The sequence below is a fragment of the Mustela lutreola genome, chromosome 9, assembly GCF_030435805.1.
Source record: "Mustela lutreola isolate mMusLut2 chromosome 9, mMusLut2.pri, whole genome shotgun sequence".
Classification (NCBI taxonomy): Eukaryota; Metazoa; Chordata; class Mammalia; order Carnivora; family Mustelidae; genus Mustela; species Mustela lutreola.
Window position 1 is genome coordinate 97,514,165 of NC_081298.1, and position 20,371 is coordinate 97,534,535.

General features: G+C 35.8%; 1 pseudogene; it reads right to left on the reverse strand.

The window, feature by feature from the left end:
- Positions 1-10,190: 10,190 nt before the first annotated feature.
- On the reverse strand, positions 10,191-19,802 carry LOC131808403 (RIB43A-like with coiled-coils protein 1; annotated as a pseudogene).
- Between the last annotated feature and the right edge of the window lie 569 nt (positions 19,803-20,371).

Genomic DNA, 20,371 nt, shown 5'->3' on the forward strand with positions numbered 1-20,371 from the left:
TAGCTAAGAGACTTAAGCTGGTTATTTAATCTCTTTAAGTCTTTGTTTCTTTATCTTTAAAATGAGAAACCTTTAAGTAGTTATGAAATTATTAACTGAGTTGTAGTAATGATAAATAAAGCTTTTGGTATAGTAATGTAGCAATTGAGATTTGTTGTAATGATGTATATATGTGTAAAATCATAGTGAATATACTTTTGATAATTTTATCCACCTACTCAGAATCTAACTAGCTTAGGCTTCTAATGTAAACTTTAATCTTGGCATGTAAAGAAAAAAATGTAATTTCAAAAGCAACCTCCTAATGGGGCACCTGGGTGGCTCAGTTGGTTAAGGGTTGGACTCTTGGATTTGGTCCACATTGTGATCTCATGGGTTGATGATTAGTCGTTGTGGGGCTCTTTGCTCTGTGAAGAGTCTGAAGAGTGTCTCCCCCTGCACACCTCCACTCGTGAGTGTGCATGTGCATGTTCCCTCTCTTTTTCTCTCTCTCTCTCAAATAAATTTTTTTAAAAGCAAGTTTTATTGAGTGATGGGTCTACAGATTATTTTCTAGTTGCATCTCCCCACTCCCTTCCATTCTCTGCCTTTCTTTGCCCTACTTTGTGCCTTAGAAGGCTAACATCTAGAAAGTACATCATCTGGGCACTCTTGCTTATGGCTTTTAGTTAGTTTAGTCAATGAGAGACAGTAGCAAATGATTGGATGCCCAGAAGAGAAAAAATTCAGGGCATTATTATTCTCTTTTCTTCTTGCTTCACTGTGGTTCCAGCTGTGGCTGTGTTACTCTTCTTAGATTGTATCTTTCAAACTTGAGCATGCATTAGAATCATTAGAGAGTTTGTTTAGATGTGTATTTCTGGGTCCTACCCCAAGAACTTCTGATTTAGTAGATGTGTAATGGAGTACAAGCATTTGCATTTCTAATAAAGTCTCAGGAAATGGTGATGATGATCCAGAAACATCTATTTGACACCGAGTGCTCTTAGATAGCAGGTTCCCAGGGCCAGCTTTCCATCAAAGCCATGGCTGTCACTCATTTCTGATAACACCATTCACTCCTCTTCAGGCCTGGTAAGGTGACAGTTACCTGTCTTCTGCTGCTACACCCTGAATGGTGCCTCACCATGCTCTAGGAGTCCCTTAATGGATGACGCACCTACACTTCCAGAAGTTCCCTTTCATTATATTATCTTTCATTAGTGCTGTTAAGTGTACCATTTTTTTTTTCCCTCCTGGACCTTAAAGATAGAGTGGGTAAAGAAATTACTCAAGTTAAATATTAAAGATTGTAGATAACTGGAATTATTGAATTTTAACTTTTTAAAAATTATTTTACAATTTTATGTCATCTAAATCTGTTGTTTCCATCATAATACAGATAACTTTCCAAATTCAAATCAGAGAAAATATTGGGTATCAACCCATTTCATCCTGGGGCACCAGGGTGGCTCAGTTGTTAAACGTCAGCCTTCAACCCATTTCATCCATACAGCCCCTCTGAAAATGTAAATGAGACAAAACAACGACAAAGAAGTACTACCCTAAAAGCCTTCCATTTCAGATCTATTGCCATTTCCATGATCGTTAAAATTTGAACTTGGGTTGTTGTGACTTCATGTAATGATTTTCTAAAATAGAAATGTCTTAGTCATTTAGTTTCTATAAATGTGTCATTTTCTGAAGAATGTTTTAAACAGCTTTAGTAGTTTAGAAGTTACTCAGCATAGATAATTGTATTATTGTTAAAAACTACTGTAAATTTAGTATGTTTCCCCCCATTTCCCCTAAACCTCCTAATTATGACTATAATCATAATTATGATTATGATTAGAAATGTTTTGAAACTTTAAGATCAAGACTTAAAGTCTTAAAAAGATGTGTTTTTCAATCTCCTCCTCTTATCTTTTGTTTCTGGGTAAGGGGTTATTACCTGTGAGAATTATTTTTCCCATTCTATGAAGAATGTCTATTTGCTGTTAAAAGGTTACTCTTAACTGGTCTCTTGTGGACTGTTCCAGACAAAAAACAAGTACAGTGAAAAGAAGGAGAAATTCTTTAGGCACGGAGAAGATACAAACAATTTTCTCTGTAAGATTTTTTTAAATAGGCAAAAGTTACAGTGAGGATAACAGAGGTCAGTTGTGGTGCCTATGGGGCATCAACTGACAGAAGGTTCAATAGCATAGAGCCACTGTCCTCATGATAGGCTCCTAACATCTCCACACCTAAGATTCTTGTGTCTTTGATGTTTCTTTATGGAGCTTTGAAGAATGAAGTCCTGACCATCAAAATAAATTCCAAAAAAGCAATCATGCATTTTTTCAAAGTAATGTCAAAAAGGTCTCTCCTTCCCCAAGTCCTGGGTGTAAACAATCCACTCTGTTTAGAATTTCTCAGAGCAGGAAATGGCTCCATTTTATGTTGTATTAGGAACTACATGAAAATTTCTGAGCCCAAAAGGATGTGTGGTGATGGATAAATTTAGAATTTGTTGGAGACAACAGAGTTTAAAGAACAGCAAAGAAGAGGGTCAAGTACTTGTATCTGAAATTCTAAAATATACCACGAGTTTGTTTCACTTAGAAAGTATCATTGAGATTTTTAAATAATTTAATTAATTTAACTTTTTTTATAGAAAAGGCACTAGCACCAATCTTTTATTTGAGGTCTCTTAGAGGGATGACAATAAAAGTGATATACAGAACTTGATGCCTAAAATCCACAGTGAAGCATCAGATAGCAACAATGAAATTAGCATTTTAAAGAATTCTACAGATTAGGTAAACAAAGCAAATATATAGAGACACTTCCATTTTAACCATCTCTTTGTGAATTATTTCAAAATTAATTGTACCACAATCAGAAATTTGGGGTTATTGAGACTTTCCTTAAGGTAAGGCATTTTTGTTCATGTTCCATGATTGTGTGAAAAAAATGCTTTGTATACCTATTAGATGAGGCATTCGACATAGGCCTATTAAGTCAGACTTATTTACTGTATTTTCATTGGCTTTAATAACTTGGTCCTGCTAATTCTATCAGTTTCTAAGAAAGATGTATTGAAGTTAATATTTGTAGGTTTGTTCATTTCTCCTAGTAGTTCTCTCAAAGTTTTGTTTTACACAGTTGGATACTTTGTTTTGGGTCCAGTCAGTTTTAAGGTAGTTGTTTCTTCCCAGGAATAATTTTTTTTTTTTAAATATCACAGGCTCCTCTCATATATATATCACATATATCATATGTCATATATATATCATATATCTCATATATCACATCTTATTTATCAGCAAATCTTGTTTGATCAAACTTTGAAACATGTACTAAATTCCACCATTTCTGACCATTGCCAATATATACCCCTATTATGTAGCTATTACAATACCATATTTCTTCTCAATTATTGCCATAGCCCCCTAACTCTACCACTTCCACTCTTGCCCTCCAAGAGTCTACTCTCAACAAAGTTCCTCCACTTCTTCCATGAGGCTATAGAGTCCTCTACAGTCAAGGCACTGTCTCTCGCAAAAGTAACCCTACAGAGCAGCTCCACATTTGCATTAAGTGGGGTCCTATAAATGTCAGTAATCTGGAATTGTTTTTATGTTAGATTCTTAGCTTGCAGTTTTTAAACCATGCTGACCTTATAGATTTGGACCCATATCTACAGAGGGTGAGGGCCTGGGGTTTTCATTTATTGGAGGGGACTTCTTCTCCCATCCAAGGAGCCCTAGTGAGATGGCTACTGCTTTCTAGGGATTTCTGCTGCTTTCTAGGGATAAAGAAAGAAGTTTTCCTGTTTAAAGTGAGTGAGTGGAAACTTGAGTGGAGCCCTTCATTAAGAGTGTTTGTTCTTCTGCTTTCTGTAGGTCTCTGTCAAGTCTCCAGCCTACAAGAATGTCAGAGCTTTGGTCCTTCACTTTCAAGGTCCAAGTCTGTAACTAAATCACCGTGAGATGACACACCTTCAGTTTATCTTTAACTTTTAATTTCATTTCAGGAGCCCAGAAATCTACCTCTCTTTGTTTCCAGCTAGGCTGTGTATTTTGGTGTGCATGTGTGTGTGTATGTGTGTGTACTTTTCGGTATTTTTAATCCAGAGTTTCTAGCCATAGTTTGTAGCAGGAGAGTGGTCCTTTGGTGACAACTGAATGTACTCTGCTTTAGGTTCCATAATAATTCTCATTCATGTTCTTAGATGTGTTTGATTAGATTAGGATGAAATTTACAATTCATTATCAATTTTTTCTAACCATTATTTAATCAATTAAAATCCTCAACAAATTTTTTTTAAGATTTTTAATTTATTCATTTGAGAGAGAGTGCAAACAAGAGCATGAGCATGGGGGTGGGCCAGAGGGTGAGGGAGAAGCAGATGCCTCACTGAGCAGGGAACCTGATGTAGGACTCGATCCCAGGACCCCAGGAGCATGTCCTGAGCTGAAGGCAGAATCTTAACTGACTGAGACACCCGACACCTCTTAGCAAGCATTTATTGAATATTTTATGCCTGGAGGCATTTTAGAGCATGAGGATTCTATAGCTAACAAAACATACCCCTTCCATGCCCTCATGAATATAAAACATAGTAGAAGAAATTGATATTAAACAATGATGTTATGAATAAAGTCATCTTGGGGAAGAAATAAAGCAAAACCGAGATAAGGAAATGAATTTAGACAGGGTGATTGGAAGAGACTTCTAAGACCTCCAAGAAAACCTAGAAAACAGTTTCATAGAAATGCCTATTATAGTTCTGAATCATTTATTAATGACCTTTAGGACTAGAGGGTGTGATATTTGGAATTAATTAAGAAAAGGCTCTCAGATTTTACTCAATAGACCTCATTACATGGGCTCAGATATACCTTAGGTTAAACGCCACTTGGTTGATGTTAGAAGTTACACACAGGAAAAAAACAAACCACAAAAATTCTACAAATATTATATGGTTAGCATGTGACTCTTACGGATAGTAGTTGGCGTGTGATTTAAAATGGTTTTTCACCTTTTTTGGGGAAACTGGTATTTTTTCAGTTTCATTGAGGTGTAATTGACAAAATTACAAGATACTTAAAGTGTACAGCAGGATGATTTGATATATGTGTATATTATGAAAGTAATCCACTGTCGAATTAATTAACAAATCCATTACCTCACATATGTACTTTTTTTTTTCTTTTGGTGAAACCATTTACATCTCCTTTCTTACAAATTTCAATTATATAATACGATGTTATCAAGCAAATTTCAATTATATAATCACCATGTTACACATTAGATCTCAGACCTTATAACTGAGAGTTTATACCCTGTCACTAACTTCTCTTTATTCTCCCACCCACAGCCTCTGGCAACCACTTTTCTACTCTTTGTCTTGGAAACTGTTAATAATTTTAGTTTCAGCTCATGTTCATGGACATGTATGTTTGAGAAATGCTATATACTCTATCGCCTTTTATAAATAATCTAATGCAAATTAGCATAACAAAGGTTCTGAAAACTTTGAAGGATTTAACTTTGTTTAAGGCAGCATATCTCAAACTTACTTGGCTATGGAATGCTGTGCTAGAAAGAGTTGAAGTCCCTGTCTCTTGCTGGCTGGCAACCAGGGCTTAGTCTCAGCTTGAGAAAATGTCCTCAGGCTCTAGGCACATGCTTCTTTCAAAGCAGGGCAACTCATTTAGTCAAAACTAGTGAGGGTGTCTATCTTTATTTCCAAAAGATGGAATCTTACATAATGTATTTTATTCATGGGAGTGACTTTTCCCATTATCCTTGTCATATATTATAACCTAATCATGGGAATGTTATTCCTTCATAGTCACAGGTCATGCTTACATTCAAAGCAAGGGAGTTTTGCAAGGTACATACACTAGTGGGAAGCAACCTTTGGGGCCATCCCAGAATTCTGTTTAGCTCACAGCAAAATCCCCTCCCTGATTTGGAAGGTGAACGCTTGAGAAGAGGTGAGCCTCAAGCATTATAAAGACTAGTATTTTCCTTATAATGTCTACAGGAGATAATTTATCACTAGAAAAGGAAAATCTTTAAAGAGCCATATCATTGAACTTGTGTGCTTCTTTTTCTCCTAATAAATATAAAATGATCATTTTCCCCACTTTTTTGCAAGAGACAAATTTGAAGCCAAACTACATGTTCTTTTTGTCTTCAGCAGTTTTCTTCCTATTTCTTTTTTTTTTTTTTTTAAGATTTTATTTATTTATTTGACAGAGAAAGATCACAAGTAGACAGAGAGGCAGGCAGAGAAAGAGAGAGAAGCAGGCTCTCTGCTGAGCAAAGAGTCCAATGCAGGACTCGATCCCAGGACCCTGAGATCATGACCTGAGCTGAAGGCAGCAGCTTAACCCACTGAGCCACCCAGGCGCCCCTTCCTTCCTATTTCTGAATGACACTTTGAAGGTGAAATTTACAATAATTGTGAAGAAGGTTTATGGGATTATGAGGAAAAGAAATGTAAGTTATGTGCTTCAGAACCTGACTCTTCCTACCCACATTAAAAAGCATTCTTTTCTTCCTCAGAAGTAAGGTTATGAGAGAGAGAGAGAGAGAGTAAAGTTATGAGAGAGAGAGAGAGAGAGAGAGAGAGAGAAAGGTTATGAGAAAGAGAGAGAGAAAAAAGTGAGAATAAAGTAAAGAAAAGTCAAAGCAAATACATAGAAAATAAATGAAATGAGTAAAGTGAAAAGAAATTTAATAAAGGAATGGGATAAGGACATTTGTCCCCTTCACCACTGGGTAGGTACAGAATGGATGTCCCTAAGGGAGAAGGTGGGTGCCATCTCTTCACCTTGTAGTTCCTCAGGAGTATTGCCCAATGGGGTGAACGACTTCTTACTGCGTTAGGGAGAATGCCTCCTAGACTATGACTGCTAGTTAAATTCATTATAGATACCCTACCTTAAAAAAACAAAGAGAATTGAGATATGGGGTTAGCATTTTGAGGTGTAGTTCATGGGGTTGCATATTAAAGATATATATATATTCCATATATATATATATATATATATATATATATTAGAAACTAACCTACAAATGACATATAATACACACTAAAATATGGGAGGCCATGGGAAGAAGTAATATTTTGAAGAAGTGGAGACAATATACAAAGAGGCTGTATTTTCCTACATCTGAAAGAACGAAGTGTTTTAGGTAGAGAGTGGAATGGCACGCTAGTGGTTAGGAAAGGTCAAAGTTGGCAAGTTTAGTATGCCATTACAGTGAGATAAATCTCAAAGCTCAGGTGTAAGAACCACCTTAATGAAGAGAAGTTTCATCAAGTAAATTAAGAAAGACAAGGTTAATTTGTGCTATTAAGAGTTCTTGGTAGGGACGCCTGGGTGGCTCAGTTGGTTGGACGACTGCCTTCGGCTCAGGTCATGATCCTGGAGTCCCGGGATCGAGTCCCGCATCGGGCTCCCAGCTCCATGGGGAGTCTGCTTCTCTCTCTGACCTTCTCCTCGTTCATGCTCTCTCTCACTGTCTCTCTCTCAAGTAAATAAATAAAAAAAAAAAAAAAAAAAAAGAGTTCTTGGTAGCAGCCCATTTTTCATGTCTTCATCATAAAAAGAGAGAGGTTAGTACTAGTGAAAAATCAATCGGAAGGAAAGCAAAGTACATCTGAAAGATTATGTTCCATTCAGTGAGCCCCCTGACCAGCCCACTAAAGAAATGAGAATAGCTTCATAATGGCAATTTCTTTCTCTCTCTCTTACTCACTTAGGCATGTGCGTGGTAAATATTGATAAATTTCATTGAGGAGACAGCTTGTTTGTGGCTTGCCCAGAGCAGAGCCATAAGGGATGGGGATGTTTGCACCTGATGCCCCTTTTATGCTCATAGAATGAGTCCTGGGAGGCTTCTTTATCTTAACAATGCTCTGCTAGCCTAAAAGGACCCTTTTAAAAAGATGATATAATTTATCACCTCAGTAGATGTATGTTTGCTATACATTACTTGTTTTAGAGCTAAGGGAGAACGATAGTAGTCAGAATGCATTATTCCATTTGATGCAATATCTTTTTATCAAGAATTTTATTGGTCTGATTTACGGAGTTAGTTTATGAAGCCAACATACAGTGGGCTCTTGACCTCAAGGTTCTGTGCTCAATATCTTGCAAGGGCATATTATTATTAGTAGTAGTAGTCTTCATATTACTTTTTTACTCCTTTCTTTTTGACACACAACTGATATATAAGGTTACTATAAGTAGTTATTGGTAAAAAGAATTTATTAAAAAGTTCCCACTATTTCTAGCAGTATCTAAAAATGAGCACTAAATATTTTATATATACACAGAAATAGTTCATGTTCTATATATTTATTTGTTTTTGCTAATGTTGCTTAATAAACAATTTTATTAAAAAATTTTATTATGTTCAGTTACCCACTATGTAGTATATAATTAGTTCTTGATTATATATTTTCAAAATGGTGGTTCTTCACATTTCAAGGGGTCAAAGGCTACTTTTAAAATGAATGTATGTCCAATCATAGACAATCATGCATGTAATTTTTGATAGTTTATGAATGCTCTAAAGCATGAGGGGCTACGTAGTTTTCAGAATAAGGACCCTTGACCCAACTCATTATTTTTACTTTACTTGAATATATTAGATATTTTCTGTGGCTTCGGATCCTCCTGAGCCTCTATTTCTGGGAAGTTTTTCCACTCAGGGCCTTTTCAGAAGGAGGAAGTCTAGTAAGTATACTTAGTCCTTTCTCTTCTTTTCCAACTGAGTAGAATGGGGTGGGCACATGATACAAGAAAGTCAATTCACTAGTTAGCTAGCAACCTGTCCCATTTTTTTCCTTCTAGGAAATTTGAACCCAGAAACACGTAGATTCTAACTGAAGAAAGACATGTAATCTATTATTGGAAGGGCCTTGCGAGTGAAACACAAGACAAATAGGGGTAAATCTACAACTAAACACCCCGAAGTGAAAAGTGTTAATATAAGAAATAAAAAGAAAATATTAAATCTACCTCGTCTCCCCCACAAACCCAGATCACCTACAATAAGAAATGTGTCAGGAGAAATTCAGTGTTAACAGTGGATGCCAGAAGATATTGAAGGAATAGCCTTAAACTGGAAACTTAGAATTTATGGCAGCAAAAATGAGGATGTCCAGACATAGTGTTACTGCAGTTTTTTTCATTCAAAATCCAGTTTACCATGTGTCGCTCTAGACTTGTTGTCCACTAGTCAGTACACCCTGTCCATGCATTCAGAGCTCTCATTGACTTTGTGGGTCTAGATACTTGAGGAAAACCTCCTATATGAAGGACGAAAGGGAACAAATATATAGAAGACAAAAGAGGTCATAGAAAACAAAGGCAAGGGTGCCTGGGTGGCTCAGTGGGTTAAGCCTCTGCCTTCAGCTCAGGTCATGATCTCAGGGTCTTGGGATAGAGTCCTGAATCAGGATCTCTGCTTGGCAAGGAGTCTGCTTCCTCCTCTCTCTCTGCCTGACTCTCTGTCTACTTGTGATCTCTCTCTCTGTCAAATAAATGAAAAAAATCTTAAAAAAAAAAAAAAAGGAATAAAAGAAAACAAAGGCAAACTGGAAGCCAAAGAAATCATCAAAGAAAAAAAAATTAGTTGATCAGGCATCAGGGATAAGAATGATCCCAGGATCCTAAACAAGAGCAGGATGCTACAAAAGGAACATTCCCACAGCAAATAAACACTCTTAACTGTTAAAAATTACCATACTAGAAATAAAAAATGTAATAGAGGGTTTCTAATATAACATTGAGAAATTCCACCAGTATGGAGAATTAAAGAAGAGGTTAAAAATATAACAAATGAGATTAAAGAATTAGAAGATCAATTCCTAAGTTTTTCACAGAACAAACTAAAAGAATTCCAGGAAGGGACATAGGGAAAGGGATTCCCTAGGATTGGAAGGACCTGAGTTTGGAGATTTAGATGGTGCAAGCAAGTAACAACATTTGCCCCATAGTTGTTGACTATTAAGTTATAAAGTTATAATTGTTAGGACAGCATAATTATTATGACAAAAAAGGGATCTCAGAAAAAGATCCAGACATATAGGGAAAGTTGATAAATGAGAAAGGTAATTCCAGAAATCAGTGGGGAACCTTGAAACTCTTGGATAACTATTTCAGAGATAATTTGTTATTTATAGAGAGAAAATAAAATCAGATTTCTACTTCATGTCGTACATAAGGATAAATTTCAGGCAGCTTAAAATCTAAAGATAAAGAAGCAAAACTTTAATATACGAGAAGAAAAAAATTTTAACCTTGAGTTAGGAATTATTTCCTCTAATAGGCAAACTAAAAAGTACATTTATACAGGAAAAGATCAAGAGGTTTGAGTATAAACAATTGAGATATTTTGTTTAAAGAAAGACATCACGGGGTACCTGCGTGGCTCAGTCTAAGTGTCTGACTCTTGGTTTCAGCTCTGTGATCTCAGGGTTGTGAGATTGAGCCGGGGCTTGGGCTCAATTAAGACTATCTCCCTCTCCCTCTGCTCCTTGCCACTGTGCTGTCTCTAAAATAAAAATAAATAAATAAATAAATAAATATTAAAAAAAATTTGAAAGACATCATGAGTAATATCTAAAGACAAACCAGAGGGAAGATGATTACTACATATATCTCTGTCAAAGGATAGTATCCAGAATGTGTGTCCTACTGATCAATAGGGAAAAAAAAAAAAAAAAGGAAATATTAGCAAATGAATTCTAGCAGCTAAATACAGACAAGGAAACTGGAAGCTAGTAACCATTAAGAAGTTCTCAAATTTAGTGAAAATCAGAGACATGCAATTTGAAGTCAGAGTAAATATTATTTCACACTAAATAAACTGGAAATGTTATGAAAGTCTAAGAATACCAAGTATTGGCAAAAAAAAGGTTGAATGTTGGTATCTGCTCCTCTGAGTGTGAATGTCAGTAGAATGTTTCTTTAAACATTTCTGTACTTGCTTGTTTTAAAAAACATAATTCATAATTAAAATTTTTGAGGTGATTATTTATCTCTATGTCTTCAAACAAGCTGAGGATCACAAAGATTATCTATGTACAGTTGTAAAGAACTCTTGTTTTTTTTTTTTTAAGATTTTATTTATTTGACACAGAGAGAGAGATCAGAAGTAGGCAGAGAGAGAGGGAGAAGCAGGCTCCCTGCCAAGCAGAGAGCCTGATGTGAGGCTCTATCCCAGGACCCAGAGATCATGACCTGAGCTGAAGGTAGAGGCCTAACCCACTGAGCCACCCAGGAACCCTACAGAACTCTTGTTTTATGAAAGTATTTTGGCTTTATATTTAAGGTTAGGTTATTATTATTACAGCTTTCTACTTTTTTCTAACATTTCAGTGTTGGTATATTTTTTCTAGAAAATGATCTATTCTGTTGATACTTTAGTATTCTTTAAATAAGAGTTGACATTGTAAATTCTAATAATTTGAAAATATTGTTAGTGTCTGGGGTTACATTTTCATCCTCATTCTTATTACAGATTCATGCATTTTCTCTTTAGTTTTTATTAACCTTGCTAGAAGTTTATTTGTTGGCTTTTTAAAAAAATCTAGTCTTTTGATTAGTGAATTAATCAAATTAATCAATTAATCAATTGTTTCTTTTTCTTTTAATAGTCTCAACATCTGTACAGAGCAATATTTCTAAAATGATGCTGTTTTAATATAACTGTAGAGGTCCACGCCCACGCAGGAGCCTCTCCAGGATTTCTTTACTACCACTAACTTCCTCTAGGTCAAGAGTTTTTTCCTTATTTGGGGGAGTCTCAAGTCTTTGAAAAGACTTAGGAGGGATTCCCTTGAAGGAAAGTTCTAATGGGGTTCAATTAATCTCAGGATGTGGATGAGTATTCATTTTGCTAGAAGATTCATTGATGGTCTCTAGGAAATTGTAGGTGGATACCCCTCTCCAGTAGAAATGGGGACTGCCCATATGGCTCTTCAGCCCAAAGGAACTTTTACTTAAAGGAGAACAATGACAAGTTCTTCTTGGCACTGGATTAAAGAAGCTCATTGGCTAGCAACAATCATTGCAATGCTTGGCTAACTCTACATCATGACACCAGTTATTTTTTTAATACCCCCATCCCTTCTGCTGTGTTCACCCGAAGGGCAGGCTCACTTGTTCCTTCAACCTCTCTTAAGATCATACTCCACTTGGTTTCCTTATTTACACATAGGCCAGGTGACTATACAGACTTCTGGTCTCCAACTATTATTTATTTATATATAATACATATTATATATATTTTATTTATATTATATTATATATATAATATATTATATATTTTATATATATATTATATAAAATTATATTTTATATAATTATATATAATATATATAATAAAACCTTTCCTTTTCTTAAAATAAACAAAAACATCTTTTTGAAATAAAAAAGTTCAGAATTTCAAAACAATTTTTATTCTCTGTGGGCACCGTGAGCCTAATTTGGATGTCAAAGAAAATCATTTAAATGAAAATAAGCATATCAAATATTGAGGATTCCTTTTTTCTCTTTGCTTTCCTGCTATTTATAAAATCAACTCTTTGTTTTTAAAGATTTTATTTATTTATTTGACAGAGAGAGAGAGATCACAAGTAGACAGAGAGTCAGGCAAAGGGGTCGGGGGAAGCAGGCTCCTTGCTGAGCAGAGAGCCCAATGTGGGGCTTGATCCCAGGACCCTAAGATCATGACCTAGGCTGAAGGCAGAGGCTTTACCCACTGAGGCACACAGGCACCCCTATAAAATCAATTCTTGAGTCCCTATGGATTTCGCTCTTTGATCATGGGAAGGATTATGTACAAGGAAGCAAAAGGAAATTAAGGAAAAAAATTAATATCTCAAAACATTAGTTTGTTATACTGATATTTGTAGCTATCTGTTTTCTCTTGAAAACACTTCCTTTACTTTCCCACTTATTATCTCGTGTAGCCTCAGGCATGAATGTTAACACAGAATCACACTGAGCTCAGATCCTGGAGTTAGTTACACTTGGCTTCTTCTCCCTGACTTTGAGTTAAACTGGGCTTTGTCTTTAACGCTCAGTTTATTCATTTACAAATGTGGGCTAATAACAGTACCTAGTTCATAGGTCTGACGAAGATTAAATGGTAAGCATGTATAAAATACACAACAGATTGTATGTAAGCATTTATCCTTTCATCTTTGTCAATGTCACTTCTCAAGAAATATCTCCTAATATCTCATCTTAAAACTTTACCATTTCCCTGTTCCTTTGCCATTCTGCATCGCTCACATTTAATTTTTAAATATCAAAATCGTTTACACCTATACCCACTCTCCCAGTTTTGAGGCTATGAGATAAGTGTTTTTCATCTGTCTAAATCTTCCACCCCACCTGTGAGAGCAAGTAACTCACATTGGAGTTTATTTTAAAGCTTTTTACTTTTTACTAGCTTGTCAAGAAAACAGATCATCGCACATGATTTGGAGGAAGTAGGAAAGTATAAACCAGAGATAGTCAACCAGAGTTATCATTTTAGTGTGACCACTTTAATAAAATCTTTAAAAAATTCCATTTATGGAAGAGAAGTGAATCAATCAAAAGGTCACACCTTATGCGTACATTTTACATTATTGAACAATTGAGGAATCACTCTGGTCCTTGTCTCAACCTCTATTACCTTCTTCTCATAGGTCCTCAAATGATGGTTTTGTGTGTGTGTGTGTGTGTGTGTGTGTGTGTGTGTTTTACACTTCTACAGCTTAGAAGTCTAAAATCAATAATTTGGCAGAACTACATTCCTTCCGGAGGCTTCAGGGGGAAAACAGTTTCCTTACTTTTTCTGCTTTCTGGAGTTCATCTGCATTTCATGGATTTTGATCTCTTTCTCTATCTTCAAATTTGTCTCCTTCTCATTTTGACTCCTCCTGTTTCCCTCTTATAAGGACCTTTTTGATTATAATGGACCCACCCAGATAATCCAGGATAATCTTCATAGCCCCAAACCTTTAATTTAATCATGTCTGCAAGTCCCTTTCATATGTAAGGTAACATTCCTCTTTATAAGGATAAGAATGTGAACATCTTTAGGGGGACATTATTCTGTCTCTCAAGTAATCATTAGCCTGACTTTTTTTTTTTTTAAATCTTTTTAAATTTTTACTTCTTGGAGATATTTTTTAATCATTTTATTTTCTTCATGAAAGTGTGCTGTTTAATCCACATCCCCAATCTCCAGCCCCCCCCCCCCCACCTCCCCTCTGGTAACCATCAGTTTGTTCTCTGTAGTTAAAAGTCTGTTTCTTGATTTGTCATTCTTTTTTTTTTTTTCTTTTGCTCATTTATTTTGTTTCTTAAATTCCATATATGAGTGAGATCATATGGTGTTTGTCTTTCTATGACTTATTTCACTCAACATTATACTCTCTAGCTCCAGCTCCATCCAGGAAACTGATTTCTGAAGATATAGATTAATTTCCTATTTTTCAATGTTATTGTAAATGCCATCTTTATATAAATGTACCCTTTGTTGTCCAACATCTTTCACTCAACACTCTATTTGTGACACTCATCAACATGGCTGCTCAGAGCAGTGATTTGGTAGTTTTCATTGCTGCATAGTATTCCATGGCAGTAACATAACAAAATTTATTCTTTCTATTGCTGACAAGCTTTAAAATTTTATTTTTTAGTTATTGTGAAGAACATTGTTGTAAATCATTTTGTACGTTTTCTCTAATACTTGTATGCATGTGTGCTTTATGGGGATCCTGGAGTTCCATCCAAGGGTAGAATTTCTGGGTCAGAGAGTATGCGTATATTTACTCGGATAGTCGATGCTTCCAGCCAGGTTTTTAAAGTCATGTAGGGGAGGGTAGAAGACTTTCAGTTGCTCCTTATCCCTGGCAACATGTGGTATGTATCAGTGTTTTACATCTTTGCTGTTCTGGAGAATATATGATGGTATTTTATTATGCATTTAGTTTGTATGTCTACCACTATTAGCACTTTTGATATATTTCTTGTCCATTGTGTATCCTGTTTTTGTAGAGTGCCTTCTCAAGGTTTTGCTCCCTTTTCTACTATGCTAGCTATCATCCTGTCATTGATTTTTCTGAATTCTTTATGTATTCTGGATTAAAATGCTTTGTTGTATATATGGCAAATACCTTCTCCATTCTTGTTCTTTTAATCTCCTAGTGGTACCTATTGATAAATAGAAGCTCTTGACTTTAAGAAGAGTTCAATTCATCATTTTCTTTCCTTTATGTGTAGTGTCTTTTGTAAGATATTTTCATCCACCTTAGGATAAAAATGGCTTTCTTCTATGTTGTCTGCTAGAAACTTTATTGTTTTTCCTTTAAGTTTAGATCTTAAATCTACATGGAAATGAATTTTGTGTATGCTATGACATAAAGGTCAAAATTCCATTTCTTTCCATAAGAAAGTTTCTCTATTCCATTACATTGGATTTTTCCTTAACTATCTTTAAGTATTTTCCATACTTTTAACTATTGTAGCTTCATAAGTCTTTTCATCTAGTATCTTTATTTTTCTTAAGATTGTAGCAGTCTAATTTAGTCTATTTCCATACTTATAATGTGACTTTTTTTTTTTTTAAAGATTTCATTTATTTATTTGACAGAGAGAGAAAGATCACAAGTAGGCAGAGAGGCAGGCAGAGAGAGGGGGGAAGCAGGCTCCCTGCTGAGCAGAGATCCCGATATGGGACTCGATCCCAGGACCCTGAGATCATGACCCGAGCTGAAGGCAGAGAATTAACCCACTGAGCCACCCAGGCGCCCCAACAATGTGACCTTTTTTGATGCTGTTTTATCTGGCTGCCATTTCAAATCCCTACTCTTTCACAGCCAAATTCCTTGGTAGAGGATTTTATTATTGCTTTTTACTTTCTTCTTTCTGGGATCTTGGCCCTTTAAGGTCTGGTGGCTATTATGGTGGCTCCAAGCTTTCCTTCCTTACCTTCCTGTCTTCCTGCCTTCTTCCGTTCCATCTCTCCTTCCCTCCTTCCTTCCCAGTTCAGCACAGTTGCTGAGTTCTGACTTATTTCTCTAAGTCTTAGCTGTCCTCTTTTGCTCATCTTTTTGGACACTTGGTTCTGTTATTCTTAAGAATAATAAATATTTTGAGGAAAAAGGAAATACACAAGGTTAGGTTCATATTAATGTATTATTCTTTCCAGAATTTTGGATCCTCAAATTCTGGCTACTTTGGTGGATCTCCAGTACCTCACATAGCTGATTTTTCCCAACAGATTTTTAATTGTTTCTGGTGGGAAGGTTGGCTACAAACTAGTCTGACATAGCCAGAATCGGAAGTCCTCAGTGTTTTGGTATATATTTTTCCAGAAACGATTGAGGTGTACATTGAAAATAAATTTTGATATGCTGTCCGTTTTTAATATTTAATATTTTTAAATAAATTTAAATATTTAAATTATTTAACTATATTTTAAAATATATTTAATATAATATAAATATTATATTTATTATTTTTACAAAATAAATATATTTTAATATTTTACATATTAATTTATACAAATCACATGTGATTTTAATAATTTACAAATTATAATATTTATTATTATAATTTATAGAAAATATGTTTATATAAATTATATATTCATATAAAATATTATAATATATATACATATATGTATATGTATATATATATATAAATGAATTGAAGGAGCTGACTGAAGAAGCCCAGGCCCCTTTGAAATTCAGCACAAAGTTCCCTAGCTCCATTGCTGCCTGGGCCAGGTGCAAGGCCTGGCTCTCCCATTTGGCATCCAGTGTTTGGTCGGCTTGATGCTATGCCTCCTTTTCATGGCATTGCACCTCCTGGACTTTCCTGGTGGCAGCTCTCTGCTCTGGAGTCATGCCCTTCCAACAATAGAGCAGGACCCTATAGTGTTTTGGGCAACCTGGGGGTTCTTCGTTAGTAGGTCACTGGTGATCTGGTTCTGGATCTTCAGGAGGTTGACCTCCTGTTCGTGCTGATGCTCATGACGCTGCCGCTCAGCCAGTTCGGCTGCCTGGGCTTTGTTGGCATTGGCCATAGCAGACATCATGGCCACGCGACAGGACTCCTCTAGCTTGGCCAGCTGGGCGGCCCGCATGTCCGTGGCAAGGCGCAGTTGGTCATTAAGCATATCCGCGCACTTCTCATCGTCCTAGACTTGCTGTTGCTTCTGCAGCTGCCTCTCCAGGCTTTGTCTGAACTGCTCCTGCAGGCACGTGACCCTCTCCAGGTCCTCCCCAGCAAAGCACTGCAAGCTGGCTGGGCCACAGGGGGGATCGCTGGGGCCAAGACGGGCTGGAAACTCCATCCAGAGTCAGCCAGGATCCCAGAGGTCAAATTCTTGCTGATTCTTGAGCTGCTGCTTTTGCCCCCGAAATTCCTGGACTTTCTTGTTCAGCCGACGTGTCCGTTCTGCCTCTTTCTTCTCTAGCATCTGGGCTACTAGGGTTTTTTTTTTTTTTAGTGAATAACTTTATTATCTAGGGTCAAAGGTAGGGATAGTGGGAGAAGGGGTTGGGGGAAGCGGCCTGCAGCATTCTCCTGACTCCCAGCCTTCATGAGCTTGATGAGGGAGAAGAGAGAGATGAGCATCTTGGGTTATATATAGTATAACTTATTATATATAATATTTATAATATTTTATATAATTAATTATATAAATTATACAAATTTATAAATATACTTATATAAATTATAATACAATAAATTTATTATATATAATAATGATTTATATAAATCATGTGATTTATAGAAATCACATATTTAAATATAAATTAAATATATTTAATATAATATAAATATATTTATTATTTTGTAAAATATAAATATATTTCAATATTTTGATATTTCATAAACCTTTATTGCCTTGTTACAAATAAGCATAATTTTTAATACCTGAATCGTATTCTATTTTTTGGGTAGGCCACGAATTAACTATTTCTTCAATATTGAGCTTTTTGTTTAGATTCCAAAATTTAACTACTAAAGTAATTAGAGGAAAAATTTCTCTAATTGTAAGAAGTCTCCATGACATGTTAACTTTAAATTGTAGTCATGATGATCAATAAAACACGCATATCTACTATGAACATGGGTAACTGTGTTCCCTCTTGCAGAGGATACAAAATATATAAAGATATCTCTGTCATCCAGGTAATGTATTTGGAGACATAAAGCATACATTAGAAAAACAATATAGGCTAGGTTTTCATCAGAACTTCATGAACAGTAGATATAAAAAAGTAAGAATAGTCAAAGGGGAAGGAGGTCATTTAGTCATTGGAAAGGAAGGAGAAAGACTTTATGAATACGGTGTGGTCTGAGATAGATTGGGTTTTATTGAATGGAGTGAGGAAAGAAGACATAATTATTTTCTAGCTCCTTTTCTTATTTTTGCCTAAGATTGTTTTGGAGGTATTACTCCTAAGTCATGTATAGTTGCATTTTCCTCTGTGTGAAAAAAATTTTCCATTGATGGATATTTCATGGTCTATAAATCTGTTTCAGTTGAATAAATACATTTAACCTAAGATACTGGATCACAGGAAGTTTGCTGACAAACTGCATAGCTGACAACCCACAGTATGCAAATATTAGGACAGTGTTTTGCTTTGCCAAATGAAATAAGAAAAACTTTATGATCCTTATTTTCTCCCTTGCCCAGAGACAAAGGCAGGATATACATAGGAACAAATGACTAGCAGTGGGTTGGAGAAGAGAGAGTGCACCAAGGCAGAAAATCCCTGAAATCACCGGCGAGAGAGAATGTATCAATATGTATCTTGCATACATATTATTTTATTTAACTATCACATTACACTGTAGGGATAAGCATTATTATTCGTCTCTTAAGGTTAGAAAACTGTTTAAAATCAAAATACTAGAAAATGAGTCTTCAGTTGGAGTCTGTCTGAAATCAAGACCATGTTCTTTTTATTAAAGTATTAGTGAATTAGTTGTATTAACAAACTGTTTAAAATCAAAATACTAGAAAATGATGAGTCTTCAGTTGGAGTCCATCTGAAATCAAGACCATGTTCTTTTTATTAAAGTATTAGTGAATTAGTTGTATTAACAAAACTATACCTAAAATAAAACCTCTTAAATTATTTCATGTGGGTTTATCCACTCTGTTGAAACTCAGGGTCTTTGAGTTAAATTGATTTTCTAAATCCTTCCTTTGAAGGGGTTTGCAAGTTCTATAGATTGTTCTGGCCAAACAAGCCTAGGGCCTGAGCCAGAGTCCTTCCCTTTGTTCAGTCACTGCAAGAGTGACTGTATTAAGGCACAATAAACATACACTAAATATTTTATCTTTGCTAATATCCATTGTGGGTAAGATTGCAGAGGCACACACTTTGCTGGAAGCAATGTGAATTGGTTTAGTACTTATAGAAAACATACATAAATATTCTGTCAAGAAACATAAAAGTGTTTATTCTCATTGACCCAGTAATTACACTCCTGAGAATGTATGCTAACTAAATAATTTAACAGATGGCAACACTGTAGACAATGTTAGGCTTTTTCAGATTGCAAGAAAGAGACACATTCAGGTTACATAAGGAGATGAAGCCCATGATAAGGATGTGGAAGCCCAGAAGACCCTCTTCTCAGCAGCTGGGAAGCCTGGAGAGTTTCATGACCATTCTCAGCAGAACCTCTAGGTGGGCCAGTAACAGCCTTCCTGGTCTGACTTTCAGAAGGCCACACCATTGCTCTGCCTTTGACCGCCTCAACTTCCGTGTCTGGCATTTCCTCTTGCAGAGTCTGACATTTCTGCCCTGAAAGTGTGCCTCGCTCTGTTTTAACTCATTACTCACTTACAATAGCAAGACTCTTTTGACAGCTTATGATGGGCCGGTCATGGTTCTAATAACTTAACATGTTATAACCCATTTAATTTTCACAATTCTCTTAAGAAAAAGGTATGTTTATTATTACCATTTTATCACTGGGAAAGTAGGGCACTGAGAAGTTAATCAATGTGAACAAACCCCCCAGCTAGAAATAAGGGCACTACGTTTCAAAACAAGGCACTTATTCAGTACACTGTACTGCTTCTTGGAGGATGACATGGTTGAGAGCGTTATGTATATACTGAGCAACATTAGCACTCTCTTGGAATGTAAATCTGTCGCCATAAACCAGATTACTCAAGAAGAGCATGTCTAGAGAAAAGAGGGACAAGAAGTGAGTCTTGAAAAATGCCAATATTTGGAGTTATCGTAGAGGAGATGCAAGAGGGAAGGAGACTTGAAAGGAGGAGCAGGTGAGGTAAAAGAAACACTTGGGTGAGTTTTCTTCCAGGAACTAAGAGAAAA